General features: G+C 38.6%; 1 protein-coding gene across 9 annotated transcripts in view; it reads right to left on the bottom strand.

Annotated features, from left to right (window-relative positions):
• The window catches only part of MECOM (MDS1 and EVI1 complex locus), a 539,102-nt gene that overhangs the window by 292,911 nt on the left and 225,385 nt on the right, over window positions 1-20,806 (bottom strand). The window lies entirely within an intron of this gene.

Genomic DNA, 20,806 nt, shown 5'->3' with positions numbered 1-20,806 from the left:
CCTGAGCAGCTAACTCATGTATACTAAACAAATTTGGCTTGGCTGCTGCAAGGGCTGCTCTGTGGAAATTCTCAACATATATTTGTTTGATTGAGCTGTCATTCCCAGTTGATCTGCGGATGATCTGTGTCACTTTGTTTAAGTGTCCTGGTGTGTTTTTTTATATATATACAGTGAAAAGCCAGTATGTTTCTGTGATAGATTAAATAGAGGTGAAATTTGAGAGTGACTCCTGTTTTTGATTCCTGTGTTCTCAGACAGGTGGGTCTGGAATGATCAAGAATGTCACATTCAAACACAGGGGAAAATATGGAGCCCCTTTGATTTAAAACACATTACTGTAAAATATATTTGCTACTGTGTTCTCCCAGTACAAGAAGCTCTTTAGGATTCCCCATCTAAACAAACACCATATGGCTTCATTTTCAGCATCCCTTTCAAATGTCCAAAAACAAAGGACACAAAACTCACTGCTGGAAAACATAGTCTGAGAGAAGCAAGCAAGGCCCACTTCTGACGTATGGATTCAGAAATCAAACGCAAGGTCAGGCTAGAACCGAAGCTCCAGATCTCAAATATCTTAGTAATGGTTCAGGTGGAAACCCAACACCACAGTGCCATGGCATGTCTGAGGCACTAATCAAGCGACTGCCTGTTTGCTCCGTGGTTAAAGCACTTCCTCCAGCTAATCTTCCTAGATAGGCTCTCGGCTTTAATAACCTATAGGGGTCTGCTGTTAAGTGCGGGGATCTGGGCACCATCAGCACTGATGTCTCCACTCTGCCAAACCCCAGACAACACGTGACACATGTACATTCCCTCCCCTCAGCTCCTGTGGATGCAGTAGACTCAGGTCTGCCTTAAGCTGGGTCCTCCTACCCAAAAAATATATCCCTGACTCAGCTGGTTCTCATACCTGAAATTCCTCCCAACTTAGCATCAGTCCTTTGGGCTAAGGCAATACTCTCTTCCAGAATCCTCCTGATCATTGATAGTTTGCTCCTTTCTATATGCATCTGAAAATTTGCTATGGGCCACACAGACACTGGTACTTGTTATCTGTGAAGCCAAAATGGCCCCATTCCTGGTCTCCACGAGGCACAGTCCAGTAGAGAAGGAAGTTATGCCAATAAAATATAATATCGTCCATCAGCAAACTATGTACAGGGTGCAGAGGAGGAAGGAGTTCATTCTGAGGGAGAGAAAGGTTAGGAAAGGCTGCCCAGAGATGGTGACACTTGAAAAGGGTATTGAAGAATAAAGATAGTTTATAAGGAATTTCCCAGAGTAAAGACAAGGGAAGAAAGACCATTCCAGGGGGATACAGAGCATACTGAGAGGTATGGAAGTATGAAGCAGCTTAGCATGTGCATGAGACTAAGGATGTCTCAGTATTGCCTGATTTATAGTGAGGAAGATGTTAGATAGAGAAGTGGAAACATAGGCAGTGAGGAGGCAGGTAGTCAGAGGCCTGTATGCCATCCATATTCCAGAGCTGGGTCTTTCTCTTATAAAGAATATGGTGAAGGCTCTTCAGGAGGAGAGTGGAAAGATCAGAACTGTGTTGACGTGGAAGACAGAGGAGCCTGTCAGAGGCTCTTTCAGTAGTCCATGAGAGAGACTGTGAAGACTTTAAAACAATAATAAGAAATAACTGTGGTAGTGGAGGACGAAGAATAGGAGAGATTTGAGAACTAAAGTTGAGAGAATTTAGTGAGGGAGTGGGGTGGGAGAAACAAAACCCCAATGAACCAATATACTATACATCATGAGTTACTTTATCAGTGATTATTAGTAAAATGTGCCAGTCTCAGGGAATGGAATACATATGGGGGAAAAGAAGAGACAGGCTGGGATACTGAACACTGCAGTAGCAGCCCTGGGCAGTCGGGAGGCAGCTAGAAAACTCTGCGTACCTAGAGAATGATGGCGCTATAGAACCAAGGGGATTTTCCCTTGGGGGAAGACTCCATGAAAATCAAAAGATCAGCAGGGGGCAGGAGAAAAGAATACCATTTCTTGCAGGTATAAATAGAGAAAAATGCCAGGTAATGCTAGGTCTGGCAGACTTTTATGGTACTATGTTGATTCTGTAACAAGCTTCATTCCTTCAAATTAGTCCCTAAACTTTTAAATGTTGATCACCCTTAAGTTCCTACTTTAAGTTGTTCAATATCTCTTGGTAATCCTAGCTCAGGTACTTGGCTTCAAGAGGTGCTCACCAGATACACAGTACCCCTTTCTCGCTTAATATTGCTCTCCTACGGAAAGGCTCCAAAACAACTCCTTATCTCAATAGTTTTGATAAGAATTTATTAAAATTTGGCTTAAATGTAACTTTGCTCCCTCCATGTAAGAACTTTGAGGGAAAAAAATAGTTTAATGCTAGTAGATGTGATGCATGTATATTACCAAGATAATTTTTAAAACCCATTAATTGAATATGCTGAAAATCTTATAAATCAACATTCTCCATCCAGTGCTCTACACTGCTTCCCCCACACTCAGAATTCCAAATCCAGAGCATATGGGGTGGTTCCCCAGTCCTCATATCCCGGAGCCCATGTGCCTCCTTCCCCCAGAGAAGATGACCTGTTTTGCATTATTTACTTGTGTATTTTCTTAATAGGAAAAAAACAAGGGAAAACAGGAAGAGGGTAAGAGTTCAGTTTTATTTATTATGGTTTAGCATTATTTATGATTATTTTAATTTAGGTCCAACATCCCAGGAGTCTCGTTGCAATGGGTGCAATAGATACCAATAAAATAGCGTCACGGTGCACATACATATATTCTTCTACTTCCTTTTTTTTACGAGTCATATTTTCTCATATGCACACAAAGCAAATCCTGTCAAATTGCAATGTACATTCCAGGCTTCGGATTTTCATTTTAAGACATATAAAAGGAGGAAGAACTAACTAGAAGACACATTTACTTTATGGGCTTATTTACATCATCCAAAAGAGAAAGACAATTACTACTTTTAGGGAGGGCACATGTTTACCATTAGATGGTCATCTCAAGTAAATACAATAAAATAATATAAAGTCAAATAAAAACAAAATAGCAGAGACTTTATATTAATTTACATAAGCCTGAGTGATTAAGACACAGACCTAAAAAATCTCTTTTTATGAGGAGTGGCTTTTGAGTTAATAATTCCATTAAGTCTCTGAAACAGAAAGAGGCAAATTTAAGAACAATTTTCTTAACTGATAGACATCATAATATTGGGATTTATAAGTTTGGTTAGAATTTGTACATACACCTAGATTTGACTTTCTCTCTAGTTTCCTGAGAAAAACCAAAATGGAAGATGGGTAAAAATTTACATACTTGGCTGCCAAAGTTCTTCACTTGGGAGACCATATTAGTCATTATTGAGCAACCCAATCTCACACAGGACTCTCTAACTGACTGGCTCTGAGATCATATTGCAATAAATGCTTTTCTATAGAACTAGACACTATTTTCCTAATTCTGGAGTTTTGAAACATTTTTTGAAAATCACCAAAAACCACATTTCTTCCTAGGTTATAAAAAGGCGTTTGAAAAAGTTCCTAAGGATATAAGAATATATAATGAGGGTTTTATTGGTTGTCTCCCCCCAAAACATACACACACACACACACACACACACACACACACACACACCATTACACAGTCTTTCCTTATTTGAAATGACAAAACTCAATTCTTCCCACAGTGTAAATGCACACAAAAAGAAGGTCAAACAGCAAACAATCCAGAAAGTTTTTAAAAATTGTTAAGGTCTACAAACAAACAAACTCAAAATAAATTAGAAATAAATTCCAAACAAACCCAGCTAAACACAAATTAAGCTGAGGAAATCCAAAAATCTTTTAAAGTAGTGTACAGTTATTTCCTGTTCCTAGACTGTCACCTTTGGGGACTTCTGGCAGGGGGAAGCCCCCCAAGTGCAGGCTGATCTAGGGGTGTTTCTCTGCAGCCTCCTCTACCCCTCCATCTGCCAGGCTTCCTGGAGCCCTGCCCTGCAGACCAGAGAGCTCCATGCAGAGAAGCGCTCTGGCCACCCCGCCGGCCTGGTATTTGGCTCCTCAGTCACCCAGTGCACAAGTATGATGGATGATGATGGATCACAGCCCCACCAAAACCGTGTGAATTTCCCAAGGCCTCTGATTATTCTAATCAAGCCCCAGAAGAAGCACAGAGCTTTACAAAAGCCTCCAAGGAAACCTCCCATTCCCCTTGTCTGCCTGACACAGACCCCACTAAATACTAAAGCAACCTGGCCCTGATATGGCCTCCTCTCTTTGACACACAGATCTGGGCCTCCATACTCATTGTTCTGTGATATGATTTAGCCTTGAATAAATTTTTAATGAACACCCAGAGTTATAGCACTGTGGAATGACCACTCCAGCTTCTCCCAGGGGAAGATAACAGTTTATGGACACTTTCAGGTCATAGCTTTTCTAACATTCTCTTTCTCTGCTAGACAATATGGTCAGAAGGGTTCTTTCTCTCTGTCTCTCTCTCTGTCTCTCTCTCTCTCTCTCTCAATCTTTCTTAAACCACAAAGGATCTCTGACAATTCTATAAGGGAAAGGCACAATTATAGAATTTGTTCATACCAGATAAATAATATCACAACTAGACCTAGATATGCATAGTAGAATTTTATATGTTGTAATAATGGAGGCTATGAAAAAAAAAGAAAATTGTCGTTTTACTTAATTTAATTAAGTTGGGGGTCTGACTTATTCAGATCATTTTTGCCATGTAAGTTTACAGGTTGTGCAATGGGCTTTGCAGAACAAGGGCTCAGTGACAGCTGTTGGCCTCTTGGAATGTCCCAGATCAATATAGACAGAATGAATTGTACCATATATATCTATAAAACTCCACAAATCAGCTATCTTTAGAAATATAGCTGGTGTACTTGCAGCAAAGTAACCTTTTGCTCCATTTTAATGCTTACTATGACCCAATTTTCAATGCTTGGATATCTAACCCTCTCCCCACCCCCAAATATCCCACCACTAAATTCATGAAATCTTTCAGAATCTGCATAAATGAATTAGAAAGTTTAGTCATACTTCTCATGGGTGGCTTCAAAATTTCTACACCAGAGGAGTTTATGAAATAAATCTGATTGAACAGGGAAGGGAGAGTGGTTTGAAGTTGTGTTTACACAGCACTTTGCATAAGAATAAGAAAATGTCAGTGGACTTTATCAAATAATTGGGTGAGGAGTGTGGGGATTGGTAAAGATTGTGGCTTAGGTAGGAGCACTACCCATACTTCTATTCTGCAATCATGTTTCCTCATCTCACACACACAATTAGGGTTTTCCTTTCTCTAATTAGCTGTGCATTTGAAAGACTACCATATTTTGAAATACTTCTTCCTGATGAACAACTCTTAGAATATACAACCATAATTTTTACTTCCCAAACAGAAAGATGTATAAATAAGAACAATAGACTAGGCTCCTAGAAACTCAGATCCTATTCCTCATATTGCCACTAATTAATGGGAAATACTGAACTAGTCTTTTCATCTTTCTGGGAATCTATTTCCTCATCTGTAAAATTACGGAGTGCAGAGAGCCCCCAGGGTCCCTTCCCGCTCACATTCTATGAATCCATCAATGTCTGTGATTGTGGAAGTAGATTCCTAGAAAGAGTCACATCTATATAGCTTGCTTTGTGCCATAATCCACACAGTACCATGTGCATATAAATTCAAGAAGAGCCATTGAAGGCTTATGAAGATAGCATTTTTAGTTCACATTATGAAGTTGGCTTAGACAGGGTCAGTGAGAAGATGAAAAGTAGTAAAGTTTTTACTTTTCCCGAATACCTACCACAGGCTAGACTGACATTATATTACACATTTTACATCATTATCGTATTTAATCTCCACACACACACCAACTGTAGAATAGCTTAAAACCCATTTGACAGATAAGAAAACTAAGATTCAGAGAGTTTATGTGTCTAAGCCATGGTCTCTCAGTAAACCCACTCAGTTTGGGCCATGTCATAATGTTCCCATACCATTCTATTTCAATTTTGTTCTAAGTGTTCCATCACCTCCTATCATGTACAGTACCCAAACTATCAAAAGATAAATAAACATTAAAGTTTGACAATAACTCCCCTGTTCCCTTCTTTTTCAACAAGGGGCTCTAGACTCCTTGGCTTTGCTTCATTCCTCTTGGAAGGATGACTCAGTTGCTTAAGAGCCAACTTCAGCTACTTCTCTAAATCAAGGTTTAGTCATGTTTTGTATGAAAGTTAAAGACTAACTTGTTAAAACATCATAAAGTTAGAGCAAAACTAGTCATGATTGATTATCTCACCAATTCACAAAGATCATTTTTGTAATACGTTATTACTATAAAATTTGCTTTATTATTTTGATCAGCTTCTAAATGCAACATGTAAGAAAAACAGAAATTGAAATATAAGCTACAATAAAATGTATTCTTGACACGGTAACAAGCTTGTCAGGAAGGGCAGGCTATTTATATCTCAAATACCTCAAGTTAATTGCAAAACTACTTCATCATATGTAACCCAAAATAATTACTTTGGAGGACATTTCTACTTATAATTCTAGTTAAAAATTAGGATAAAAAAACAAGCATTAAATATATATATATATATATATATATATATACACACATATATATATATAATCATTTACGTACCTATGTTATAATTTCTACAGAAGTGATGAAAAAGACATGTGGACATAGGTGAGCTTTCATACTGTTCTATTTAATCGAATCACCATACCTAGAACTCTTCTTTATGGGAGTCCACTTCTTGATGGTTAGCCAGAATGCTATGACATTGACAAGCAAAACCCAACTTGGGATCTACCCATTTATCGGTCTCAGAAATTGACCATGTTTGGAGAAAATCCAAGAGTTGGAGACCTGCACTAACAGAGTTGTTAAAATCAAAGAGCGGGATATGGTGTGATTTCCATTGCTTCAGTCAGAGTCTGTGAAATGCCAATAGTCTGCATATCTTCAAAGAGCAGAATCTGTCTCCAAAACCCATACAAAATAGCCCACTACAAAGGAAAATCCTTCAAGATCTTTGCTGTTGAACTGGGACCAGAAATTAGAGGAAAATCTCTGAAACAGTATAAAAATGACAGATATAAGAAGAGACCGAGCATGCCACGAAATGAGAGACTTTTTGCTGACAGATGAGCACCTTTGAACTCTAACCTAATAAAAGAATTAGCACTCCCAATGTATAATCAGTACAGCAAGCAAAATATGTCAACACATGATAGGCAGGGTAATCAATCGACATGCAAGGTAGGAAACAGCCAGACTAAATAGCAACTCAGTCCCACTGAGCCAGACAGCCCTTTCCTGCTCCTTAAATTTCTCATACCGCAGGCACGAGAATTAATATGCAATAAAGGAAAACCCCTAACAAGTAAAACAACAGAGCAAGGCTTAAGAGTTCTCACTAAGAAGTGACCCAGGATCCCAAAATTGAGGGTCTTGATGTTTCCATGTTTCTTACATGTATTTTAAGGGTCTTTCTCTAGTTAGATAATAGAAACTTTGAAATTATCAGCCACAGCCCTATTCTTTATTCTCCCTTCCCACGAAGATTTCAGAAATAATAAAAGGAGCAGGAGCTACGGACATAAACAGAGCTAGCTTTTGATCCTGGTTGGCTGTATGCTAACCCCTGACCTCAAGCAAGTAGTTTAACCAGGTTGGGCCTCAGGTTTGTATTCATCTGTAAAAACAGAAGAAAAACACTTTACAAAGGGGTTTCATAATGATGAAAAGAAACAGAATAGGTAAAATGCCTGGTGTGATACCAAAAGTGGGTAGGCTTAAGGTGGGCACTTCCAGTCTCCTCGTAACATGGTACTTTGACCCTGTGAGCCCTTAAAATATGTGGTGATACCCACATATATTAAATACACTCACAGACCTAAAAAGAATAGCATGGTTTCAGACGTGCATGGACGGGGAGGAGCGGGTAATAACCTCGGTTTGAATTTCCTATCTACCATATATTAGCTATGGGACAGTGGGAGAATCATCCAATCTCTCTGGGTCACAATCAACTCATTTGTAAAGTTGGACAAATAGCATCTCGCCAACCTGTAGGTCCAAACTTACAGGAATGACTCACAGTTCCTGTCAGCTTTAGATCAATCATTGCAAATTATCTGTTGCTGATTTACCTTATCTCGTGGACTAACTTGATAAAACCAAAATGAAAGTGTTTCAATTTCCAAATCTATATCCCTGCAGGAATTCAGAAATGATCTTTTTTGTTGTTGTTTTATTTTATTTGTGTTTCCCATTTAAAAAAAAAAAAAGGCACTAGTGTTCTCTGCATAAAACCTGTTAGCAGGTCTGCAGTACTTTCATGGTGTGGTTGGCATGGTTGTTGGTAGTAGCTGTTTTAAAAAATCATCCTCTAGTCTCAAACCACAGGTGGGTATATTTTGTAACACCTTCCACCTGCGTTAAATTGAATAGCTGTGTGTGATGCAATATTTTATTTTTTACTTATCTCATTTTAAGTATGTTTACTTTCCAAAGAGATGCATTGCAATAACAGCTTTTTAATTACCCATTTTTAACCCTCATAACTGCATTCTCAGTACTATAACAGCTCTTTAAAAGGCAATTTTCTTCACTGACCATAGCAAATACCATTTGAATTAGCTAACAATTTCTCTTTGGATTCATGAGATAGAAGAGCATCCATCCCATCGCAGTTAAGCTGATGATTATAATTTTAAAACCACATGGAGGAAAGTAACTTTAAGTCAGAGAAGCAGAAATATTGTGAGGTTTTCTAAACAACTGCTTAACCTTGTTCTTGTGAAAAGAAAATTCTCTTTTCTGATATGCGTGGATAAGACAAATCCAGACATTCTAGTTTTTATCATTCACTGATACTGCAGCTACAAAAATAAAACCTGAGGCCTAATTTGCTTTAGAATTCAGAAACTGAAGAGCTTTCAGACAACAAGTCATTTTTCACGTTTATTTTCCATGCACATAGGACACACCACTCTCTGCCATCAACATGTCAGACAAAATCCAAAATGGCTTAGCACAAAAATTACCCAAAGAATGGACATCAGAGAAAGAGTTGTGACAAAACAACTACGCTAAAATAGTACTTTAACTTGAATTATATTTGCATTAATTTGTTTTTCTAATACTTTTGGAAACCTTTGTGGAGAAAAGAGTGAGCTTTTGTCTGGTAGTTTTTAAAATATCAAACGTTTGTCGTCCATCAGCTATCCCTTCTTGGATGTGACAGTGTGATAGAATAAAGGCCAACTTTTGTTTTGGAATCTCATTGACATGGCCTTTGGCAGCTTACGAGATCTGTTCTCATTTATTGTGTCTTTTGTACACTGATGCCTACTTATAAGGAAGGGCGATAAGAGAGGCCCATGACAATGTTTCAACTTTTCCCCCTAGACACTGAGACCCCGTGGTTTCTGTAACATAGAGCATGAATAATACTTGTTGTCAGAGAAGAGAAGTGCTGGACAAATAAGAAACATCCCTTGACACTTCTCTTCCACAGTTAAGAAGTTAAGTAAGTTGTGGAATTGTGCCTGGGAGTGAATAAATATCTCATCACAAACTAGATGGAACCAGTCCCATTTGTTGCACCCTCTCAAAACACAGCCTCCTTTTTCCTTAGATTATATTTGAATTATCTTAGAGTTCTTTAAATGCTTCCCATGAACTCATAGAATAGTCATTTCAGGACAAAATAATTGACAATGCAAAACATTGCCATATTTTATCTTATATTCTTTTGAGTTGTCCATTTATTAGCAAAAATTAAAGGACTTACCTGCCATCAACAAAAACATGAAATGCTTAATTAGTCTTTTGTTGAAATCAAATCAATGAGAGAAATGAATTGTAAGTATAGCTCCTACCCGTTCTCCTCTATTAGCAATCTTGTCTATTTCTACATGAATATTCAAGTATACACAGATGTGTCTGTACATGTGTATGTCACCATAGAAGCTCTACTTTCAATTGATAGTAACTTGGTAAATTTTAATTTCTATCCTTTACAAAAAAGTAGACAAAGGTGCTTTATTTTTTCAGGAGGAAACTACTGAACTACATATGAATATCTGACGACTTTAATAAGAGAAACTGGGTCATTTCCATTTTCATTTACCAGAAGATACTAATGCCAGAAAAAAAAAAATGTTCGGCAAAGCTCTTTTCTTTCTAAGCATTAAGAAAAAGATGGTCATAAAATCAAAAAGAAAGATACTGTTCTCCAAAGAACCCAGATCCCAAACTAACCACAAGTGGGAATGCTTATAAAATGACTGTCTTGCATTTCTCCCTGTTAGATATTTCACGCTAGAGAAAACCTCTTTTGTAAAGAACATCGCTTTATCACAGATTCAGTACGACGGTCAAAACCCAAGGACAACGTGGCACTGTGAATATCCCTCCTGACTATATGAAGAAGCTGTGGAGGAAGCGTATGCCTGATTTCCTGACACCTACCCTGTCACAGGACTCCGCTGTTCCAAATTACGTATTGTCACTGCAGATGGCATTTCTAATACAAGAACAATGCCTTCTGCTAAAGTTAAAGTACTGAAGTACCCAAAAGTTGCAAGGCCAGATGTGCCATCCATACCTTACATAAATATTTATGCTACAAAATTTCTTTGGATTATTTTTGTTACAGTGATTTGACTCGAAAACCCATGCTGTTTTCCACGAAAAAGAAGATGATGTTCCCTGTGTTTGTCACTTAGCTTCTGTGACACTCCTTTGGCAATACCATGGGTATGCCAACAAAATAATACCAGACAAATGCTCCTGACAGCTGGGGTCTATCGGTTTTCACAGCAGGTTTCTTCCCCTGCAGCTGACGAGGAAAATAAACATCTTCCAAAGAAAATGAAGGCAAATGCCAAAATGTCTCATCGATTCCCAGTAAAAATCCCTTTTTAAATATTAATTATAATAATGTTTGACTTTGCGAGAAAGGCAAAGAGAAAAAGTTTGAGTCAAGTGTGAAGAACATTAGGAACATTATCCTCTCCACAATGTGATGTCACTGGAATAGATGGGAATGTCACTACTCTGCATTTGATTGCAAACCAACCCCTGGCTTTTTCAAAGGATTGGAACAACCTCGCAGTTTGGGTCAGAGATTGTTCTCTTTAAAAAGTTTCAACTGTTCTGTTCAGTGACCACTGAATTTCAGCTCCAAACATACTATCTACCGTTGAGCACTTATTTTTTGTGTTTTATTTGTGGTCAAGAAAACACCAGTGACTTTAAAACCTCTCTGCTTTATTCAGAGTATTTTAGAAAAGAAATAAAACCAGGTTACCTTTAAAATTATAGAGCTACAATGAAGTAATAGAAACAATAGCAGCCGCAGAAAAAATTATTGACAACTCTGGGAAAAGATGGTCCTGAGGTCAGCAGGGAATATGCCAAAGGTGATGGGTTGTAGGAAGCAGGCCAGAGACCCCATGGGGCTGGGAGGCTAACAGGAACCTGTGTTTGCCAAGCAGGGTTGAGATGCTGCTGCAGACCAGTAACACCTGTACTCTCTATAGCAGGTGAAAAGATACAATGACAAAATAATCTGAGAGATCCTAATTCATCAGCAAGAAAAATAAAACACGCTTTCTTCAACAGGTGTTCAGATGACTGTTGAAAACAGTTAATTTGTGTGTGAACACTTCCCAATTCTGTTATTTGGTTTTTTTTGTTTTGGTTTTTTTTTTTTAAAGATTTTTTTTTTTTTTAATTGGGGAAGGGGAACAGGACTTTATTTGGGGAACAGTGTGTACTTCCAGGCCTGTTTTCCAAGTCAAGTTGTTGTCCTTTCAATCTTAGTTGTGGAGGGTGCCGTTCAGCTTCAAGTTGTTGTCCTTTCAGTTTTAGTTGTGTCAGGTGCAGCTCAGCTCCAGGTCCAGTTGCCGTTGCTAGTTGCAGGGGGCACAGCCCACCATATCTTGCAGGAGTTGAACCGGCAACCTTGTGGTTGAGAGGATGCACTCCAACCAACTGAGCCATCCAGGAGCTCAGCGGCAGCTCAGTTCAAGGTGCCGTGTTCAATCTTAGTTGCAGGGGGCACAGCCCACCATCCTTTGCCAGAGTCGAGGAATCGAACTGGCAACTTTGTGGTTGAGAGCCACTGGCCCATGTGGGAATCGAACCGGCAGCCTTCGGAGTTAGGAGCATGGAGCTCTAACCGCCTGAGCCACCGGCCCGGCCCTGTTATTTGTTTTTTTAACCCTGCCACTTGTAAACAGAAGACAGAAGCTAACCATGCATAGGCTATTTCTCAGTAAAGAATAACAATTATGTTGGGTGGGGGGAACACAAGTGAATGGATGGTGCGTATTTACAGGGTGTTTTAAGTTACCACTACCTGAGGACAGGTGTGAGGATTCTGGGTTTAAACTTAAAGCACCACCAAGTGAATGCGAATAATTCAAAATGTCAGCATAGTATCCAAAAAGAGTTCATTAAACCAGAGAGAGGCCACCTCGCACCATACCTGTTAAATTCAGGAACAGAAACATCCTTGTAATCATGCCTCTCCTCGTTAAGGCACATGGGAATTGGCCCCAACTTTTTTAGTCACAACACATGCTTAAGGAAACAAAACCAAGAACCAGAAATGACCCATGAAATCATCAGATTTAATCTTCCTCTTAACAACTGAAGGCTAAAACAATAGCGCCAAATCAGGCATCAAATCCAGACCTTCTATCTCCCAAGCTCATGGTTCTCTCCACCAATCAGCTACTCCTAGGCAATTTCAGCAGTTGTTCCCGTCTTAGTGACACTGATATCATAGAAAGAGCTCTGGTCTGGGCAGCAGAGGACCTGGGTTCTGCAGGACCAGTCCCACAATGGTCACATCTTTAACTGCTCATGATAAGTGGTCTGGATGTTCTCCTTTTAATTCTAAGAATCCATGGGTCTGAAATCAAATTATAGAGAAAATGTTGAAAACAAAGAAACAGAAGAAACTGGGGCAGTGGCTTCTTCCTATCGGAGCAATTAAGTGACCAGCAAACACATTTCCTCATGGGATGCTGGGACGAGGGTAAGGCAGTGTCCTCCAAGGAAGCAATTACAGGTAGTGAAACGCGAGAAGAGAGCCCCACTCCTTCAGTTCAACTATGAATCATTTTCAAAGAACAGCCTTGCCACATGATTTCATTTTCAGTTCCAAATGTCTCTCAACAATGAAGAATTTGCAGCTTTGCAAACCTAGCACGTAATTCCTAAGAACATGACATTTTAATGTAAGATAGTCACTAAAAAGGTCCATGAAGATGCTTTAACTGGAAAAGAACATGCATTTTGAAGTAAAATGGGTATGTATAGAGGAACCTTGAAGATAACTAAAATAAAGAATATTTCTTAAATGTTCCATTGAACACAGTTTTATGCATGGTGTTTTCATCTCCTATAAAGGATCTTAACATTCCACAGGATAATATAGTAGGCAAATTTGGCAATGATGGCAGCATACAGTATTTTTCTTGTAACTACATCTCCTATGAAGTCACTGCAGTCATGACAAACTCCAGTCCTGTTGGAATGAGGTTCAGAGAACTCACTGACAGGCAATACATGGTCTAACAAGAAAAGGTCTATTATCTGTCACAACCAAGAAACACGGTTAGCTTTCTAGATTCTTCAGGGCTAAACTATTAAGTTCTGATGGCTTCTAAATGTTGATCAATTACTATGAATGATCTTCTTAAAATGCATTATCTTCTTCTCTCCTCATTTTTGTGAGCACAATTATTGTACCATGCTAGATTATCCCTGCTTCAGGACACCATTAAGAAATGTGGAGTTGTTTGCCTCTAATGAGGCAACAAATGAGAAATTTTAGATTGCTCTGCTGTTTTAGATGGCGTTTCTGCTTTCTTTCCCTAGGTCCCTTGCCAGCCTCTTCTGCCAGTTTGTCAGTGATCCATGGTCAACAGGTCTAATTCTTGCCATCTCTCTAGTACTTTTTACATAGTACCATGATTACTTCTCTGCTTCTTAAAATCTATCTTGCTTCTTGCTTTCCTTTGATCCCTTCCTTTCTTCCTGCCATCTACTTGCACTGCCCTGTTTTTATGGCCTATGCCAACAAGTGAGAATCCTTTCTTCTTGTTGGCAAACTAAACAATCACAGCATGTCTTAAAAAAAAAATTCACTTCTTTCTTCTTTGTGTTTACAATTCTTCATCAATCATTTATTTGGTGTTAAGGGTGGAAGATGTCACTGCTGAGACTCAGAAATTCTCAGGTATTCCTAAGTTAATTCTCCAGAGGGGAACCTGAGCAAGGAATAGGTGAATATGATTAAACTTCTCTTGTGTCTAACACCAATTAGCTACAATAATCCAAGGAAGAGTCTGAGCTTCTTAAGAAGAATAAGTATGCATTAAAGAACTGACAATTAACTTTATATAAAGAATCTTGACAATACTAAGAGGACAATAATGTGGGCCTCATATTATATTTTATATTGTGCAAACAAATAAAAATTATGAGTTTTATTTCTTCTCTTTATATTGGTTCCTATTTTTAAAAAAGTAGTTGTTTTCTTAGTTACCAATGGAAGGAGTGTTTGTACAAATAAATATTCCCAATAATACGTCTCAAAGTCAGAGTTATAGCTGAGACTCAAATCCCTTCATTTGTTGCCTAAGATGCAGTGTGTGACATTAGAATTTAACATGAGTTAATGTATTAATGAAGAGAAAAAAATACATTCTGAAAACAGAAAATGGACACCATGATCATTTATATTCCTGAATGGTGCCTAATATAATCAAAGCCCAAGTTGAGTATCAAATATGAAAAAAATATAAATAATGCAACCGAGTTTATACCAAAAACACAATATTATTCCCTAAGTAAAGGAAACCACAGAGAAAAGATTCTTTTTACAGGTATGACTTCAGATTTGTTTATTTCTTTTCTTTGATCTAACCCAAAAGATTTTGCCTAACATTCTACATCACATTCATTTGTCTCCTAAATTTATCTAATTTAAGGAAGTCAAAAAAGACAATTATTCTCACCTTTAAGGCCTAAGACACTAAAATCCCCCAAAAAAATCATCAGCCCTAAAAATTGAATTTGACCTTTTAGCAAAGATTCACCTACTCAGGCCCTCTAAATACATCAATGTGTATAAAATAAAACTTAAACCATATGACCTAGTGAAAATATATCAACTTAACAGTGAGAAAATCCTCACCTTAAATTCAACCTCTGTCATTCACAAGTATGCAACCTTGAACAAGTTACTTAACCTCTCCGGGTTGTTACATATTTTTTAAAGACTTTAATTAAAATATAGCTAACATAATGATATTATATTAGTTTCAGGTACACACCATAGTGATTCAATGTTTATATTCCTAAAGCAGTGATCACCATAAGTCCAGCAATCGCCCGACACCGTACCACACTACCACAATATTATTGACTATATTTCCCATGCTGTACATTACATCCCCATGACTTATTTTTGTTTTTATACCTGGAAATTTGAAACTTTTATTCCCATTCATCTTCCCCCACCCCCACCTTTTTAAATTTTTCAATTACAGTTGACATTCAATATTTTATATTAATTTCAAGTGTACAGCATAGTGGTTAGACATTTATATAATTTCAGAAATGATCCCCTGACTAGTCTAGTACCCACCTGGCATTACATATAAATAGTTTCATATTCCCTGTGCTTTACTTTACATCCCCATGACTATTTTGTAAATACCAATTTGTAGTTCTTAATTCCTTCACCTCTTTCACCCTGTCCCCCCAACTCCCCTTCCGTCTATCACCCCAATAAATCTAGTACCCATCTGACACCATACATAGTTATTATAATATTATTGACTATATTCCTTATGCTATACCACACATCCCCATGACTACTTTGTAACAACCAATTTGTACTTCTTAATCCCTTCACCTTTTTTCACCCACCACCAAGCCCCCTCCCATCTGGCAAACAAGTAATTTTATAATTATTCTGTTTGTTCTGAAGTTTTCTGTATCTATCAGTTTATTTCTGCTTTGTTTATTTTGTTCTTAGATTCCACATATAAGTGAAATTACATTGCATCTTCTCTGTCTGACATACTCCACTCAGTGCGATATCCTCCAGGTCCATCCATGCTACCCCAGATGGCAAGAACCCGTTCCCTTCGATGGCTGAGCAATATTCCATTATATATATATGCACTACCTCCTCTTTATCCATTCATCCATCAATGGACACCCAGGCTGTTTCCACATCTTGGCCATTGTAAACAATGCTGCAGTGAACATAAGGATGCACATGTTCCCTCAAAGTAGCACTTCGGGTTTCTCCAGATAAATACCCTGAAATGGGATTACTGGGTCCTTCTTTATCTCTTGTTATATTGCCTTTATTTCAAAGTATGTTTTTTCTGGTATAAGTACTGCTACTCCAGATTTTTTTTTTTTTTCGTGAAACATTTTTCTCCATCCCTTTACTTTCAGTCTAAGCACTTCTTTTTCACAGTGAGTCCCTGTGCAAAAGAAGTGAGTCCCTTGTAAGCAGCATATGTAAGGGTCTTGTTTTCTTATCCATTCAGCCCCACCCTATTTTTGGTTGGAGCATTTAATTCATTTACATTGAAAGTAATTGTTGATAGATATGTATTATTGCCATTTTATTATTCATTTTATTTATTTATTTATTTATTTATTTATTTATTTATTTATTTATTTTGTCTTAAAGAAGTCCCTTTAAGATTCCTTCTAATTCTGGTTTGGTAGTGATGAACTCTTTTAGCGTTTTCTTGTCTGGGAAGCTCTTTATCTGTCCTTCGATTCCAAATGATAGCGTTACAAGTAGAGTAATCTGGATTGTAGGTCTTTGCTTTTCATCACTTTGAATATTTTGTGCCAATCCCTTATGGCCTGAAAAGTTTCAGTTGAGAAATCAGCTGACAGTCTTATGGGAGGTCCCTTGGAGGTAACTAACTGCTTTTCTCTTGCTGCTTCTTATATTCTCTCTTTGTCTTTAACCTTTGGCATTTTAATTATAAAGTGTCTTGTTGTGGGTCTGTTTGGGTTCATCTTGTTTGGGACTCTCTGCACTTCCTGGGCTTGTATATTCATTTCCTTTGCCAGGTTAGGGAAGTTCACCATTATTATTTCTTCAAATAGGTTTTCAATTCCTTGCTCTCTCTCTTAGCCTTCTGGTACCCCTATGATGCAAATGTTGGTATGCTTGATATTGTCCTAGACTATTCTTATTTTTTGGATTATTTTTTCTCGTTGCTGTACTGTTTGAGTGTTTTATGCTACCTTATGTTCTACATCATTGATTTAATCCTCTGCTTCATCTAATCTACTATTGATTACTTCGAATGTATTCATCATTTCTGATTGGTCCTTTTTATGTTTTCTATCTCCATTTTTATGTTTCCTATCTCTTGAAATTCTCTCTGAGATCACTGATCATCCTTATAACCAGTATTTGGAGCTCTGTGTCTGATAGATTGCTTGTCTCCATTTTGTTTAGTTCTTTTTTGGTAACTTTTATTTGGGACCTGTTTCTTTGTCTCCCCACTTTGGCTTCCTCCCTGTGTTTGTTTCTGTGTATTAGGTAGGGCTGCTATGTCTCCCAGTCTTAGTAGAGTGGCATTATGTAGAAGGTGTCCTGTGGGGCTCAGTGGCGCCATCTTCCTGGTCACCTGAACTGGGTATTCCAGGTCTGTGTCCCTTGTGTGGGTTGTGTGTGCCCTTCCATTGTAGTTGACCCTTGGTTGCTGTTTGCACATTAATGGGAGGGGTTGTTGTGAGGACTGGCCATGACTACAGTGAAGGAGCTGTTGTGCAGGAGCTGATCCTCTGGAGGAGGATTTACTTTAGCAGGGCTCTGGTGCCTGCCCAGCTTGCCCTTTGGGTGTGTTGTCCCTAAAAGTGGCCAGCTGATGCTCCAGCTGGGTCTGAAGCTGGCCACCAGACATGCCCTCCTTGGAGCCTCCTGAGAGGGGCCTTACCACAGGCCAAGTTTAGCTACAGCCTGTGCCCTGCCTGGTGCCACCTGGCATGAACCACAAAGCAATCCATAGGTGGCCTTCACCTATGTTAGGCTTGGAGGTGTTTTGAGAGGCCAAGCCACAAACTGACACTGGCTGCTGCTAGTGCCAAGCTTAGGGCTGTGCAGCCAGAGTTACAAGACACACAAAAGCCAGATGCTGCTTGTTTGGGCTTTGTGAACCTTTGAGAGATTTTAGGAAAGTCCATAGCATAAACCAAGACAGGACATTTATATGGAAAAGCCAGTGGAAGTGGCTTGGGTGAGCCCAAAAGTTGGGTGGGGTGGAAGTCTCGGGAAATCAGGGTGAACAAACAGTGTCAGCCAGGTTGATGGATACTCAGACATGGCAGCTGCCTGTGTCTGCATGTAGGGAGTGCGGAGGGCTCAACAAAAAAATAATGGCTTCTGCCAGCTCCTCCATCCAGGAGAAAGCTGTCCCTGCGGCACTCACCCTGAAGCAGATGATTCCATTCTTCCCCATATTTCCCTGGCACCTTTCAAACTGCTGCCCCAGTGCTGAAGCTCATAGCAAGCAAGTCCATCAGCAAGGCAAGTTTGTATGTGGTCCCTTTAAAAGGACCCCCTGGAACTCATCTCACTCAATCACATTTTCTGTTGGTTTTCACAGCCAGAAGTTATGGGAACTTCTCTCCCTAGCATTGAAACCCCGGGCTGGGGAGCCTGGTATGAGGTTGGGCCCCCTTGCTCCTCCAGGGGGGACCTCCACAGCCGAGATATCCCTCCCAATTTTTAATGGTCACACGCAAGTGTGGGACCAGCCCATTCTGCATCTCTACCCCTTTTACCAGTCAAGGTGGCTTCTTCTGTATGTCCTCAGTTATAGGACTTCTGTTCAGCTAGACTTCAGGCAATTCTCAATGATAATTGTTTTGTAGTTTAGTTGTAATTTTGATATGGTCCTGAGAGGAGGTAAGCACAGCATACTCTGCCATCTTGACCATATCTTGAGGTTGGGGTTGCTGTATTTTTATATGTAAAATAAAATACCACCAGTTTTGTTATAGAACTTAAATATAAGAGGCTTGGCATGGAGCAGAGAAAGTACACACTAAATTATAACTATTATAATTTTCAAAACAGTGCTCTGGTAAATAAAGGAAATAATTGGGACCATCAGTCTAAGATCTATACATTCTAACAGTTCTCAAACTGTTATGTGCATAGAAATCATCTGAGATCATGTAAAAATTCAAGTTCCAATTCAATAGATCTGTGTGGATCTTGAGATTCTCCATTTCTTTTTTTTTTTTTTTTTTTTTGAGATTCTCCATTTCTAACAATCTCCTAGGGGATTTTAATGTTGCTGGTCTGTGGACCACATTTTGAGTAGCAAGGCTCGCTATGAATATGGACACTATGAATCATTACACTCTCATTGATTCATAAAAGACAGAAGTTGTTATAAAAACCTCATACCTGGAGGTGCCAACAGGAAAAGGAAAACAGAAAAAAATCACCTTCCATAAACCAATTAACCGCTTTAGGTTTCAGGGAAGACAGGTTTGCCTAACGTTCCTTTCTATTTAAAAATGTTATGTTTCCTTAGAGCTCATAACCATATTTTCCTCAATTTCTAATTTTCTGATTATGTGTAAGGAAACTTGGATGCCTTGCTGACATTTAGCAGTAGTGAGAAGGAAAGCTCATCCTATTTTAGAAAATGAACGTTACGGACTGAATGTTCCCCCAAAATTCATATATTGAATCCCTAACCCCTAATGTGATGATATTTGGAGATGAAGCCTGTGGGAGGTAATTAGGTTTAAATGAGGTTATGAGAGTGATGCCCTCATGATGGAATTAATGCTCTTATAAGAAGAAGAAGAGACATGAGAGTTCTCTCTCTCTCTTCCCCACATGAGAATACAGCAAGAAGACAGCTGTCTGCAAACCAGAAAGAGAACCTTCACCAGGACCTTACTGTGCTGGCACCCAAATTTTGGACTTCTAAGCCTCTAGAGTTGTGATAAATGTCTATTTTTTAAGCCCTTTAGTCTGTGGTATTTTGTTATCGCAGCCCGAGCTGACAAATACAATGAGGATACTATAGAAAAAATCATTGAAACTAATCATACAGATTCATTTTTGATGGGAATTCTTTGTAAAGTTCTTTGACATTAGTGAGAATTTTTTAGCATGATTCCTAATAAGATGCTTTAGCAGTAGATGGAACATGAGGTAGTCACCAAGTATAACTCCATTATGTTTCAGGTGAGGAAGCTGAGGTCCAGAGGAGGCTCATGACTTGTCCCAGCTAACTAGTATCATCCAAGCCAAAACAAAGACTCGGTTTTCCTAAGTCCTATTCAATTTGCCTCCTAAGTTTTGATTACTTCTTTTCTGACATAGAATCCTCATTATGTTCAATAATTAAATTATCATTGATTACCAGGAGATAATATTTAACCCTGAATCAATGCCAAGCTGTGAGATATATATATATATATATATATATATAGTTGTATATATATACATGTACGTATATACGTATATACGTATACCTATTGTGTGTGTATATATATATATATATCACAGATGTGCCCCAAAGTAGTCAAAAGATATTTACTTGGTTTCCAATGGTCCCAGAGATTTAGTCTAAGACACAAACAAGCCAAAAAATGTACCTTTCTCCCTCTGCCAGAATTTATAGTCAAATGCTTAAAGCT

This window comes from Rhinolophus ferrumequinum, chromosome 2 (assembly GCF_004115265.2).
Source record: "Rhinolophus ferrumequinum isolate MPI-CBG mRhiFer1 chromosome 2, mRhiFer1_v1.p, whole genome shotgun sequence".
Classification (NCBI taxonomy): domain Eukaryota; kingdom Metazoa; phylum Chordata; class Mammalia; order Chiroptera; family Rhinolophidae; genus Rhinolophus; species Rhinolophus ferrumequinum.
This window is presented reverse-complemented; position numbering and strand designations above follow the sequence as displayed.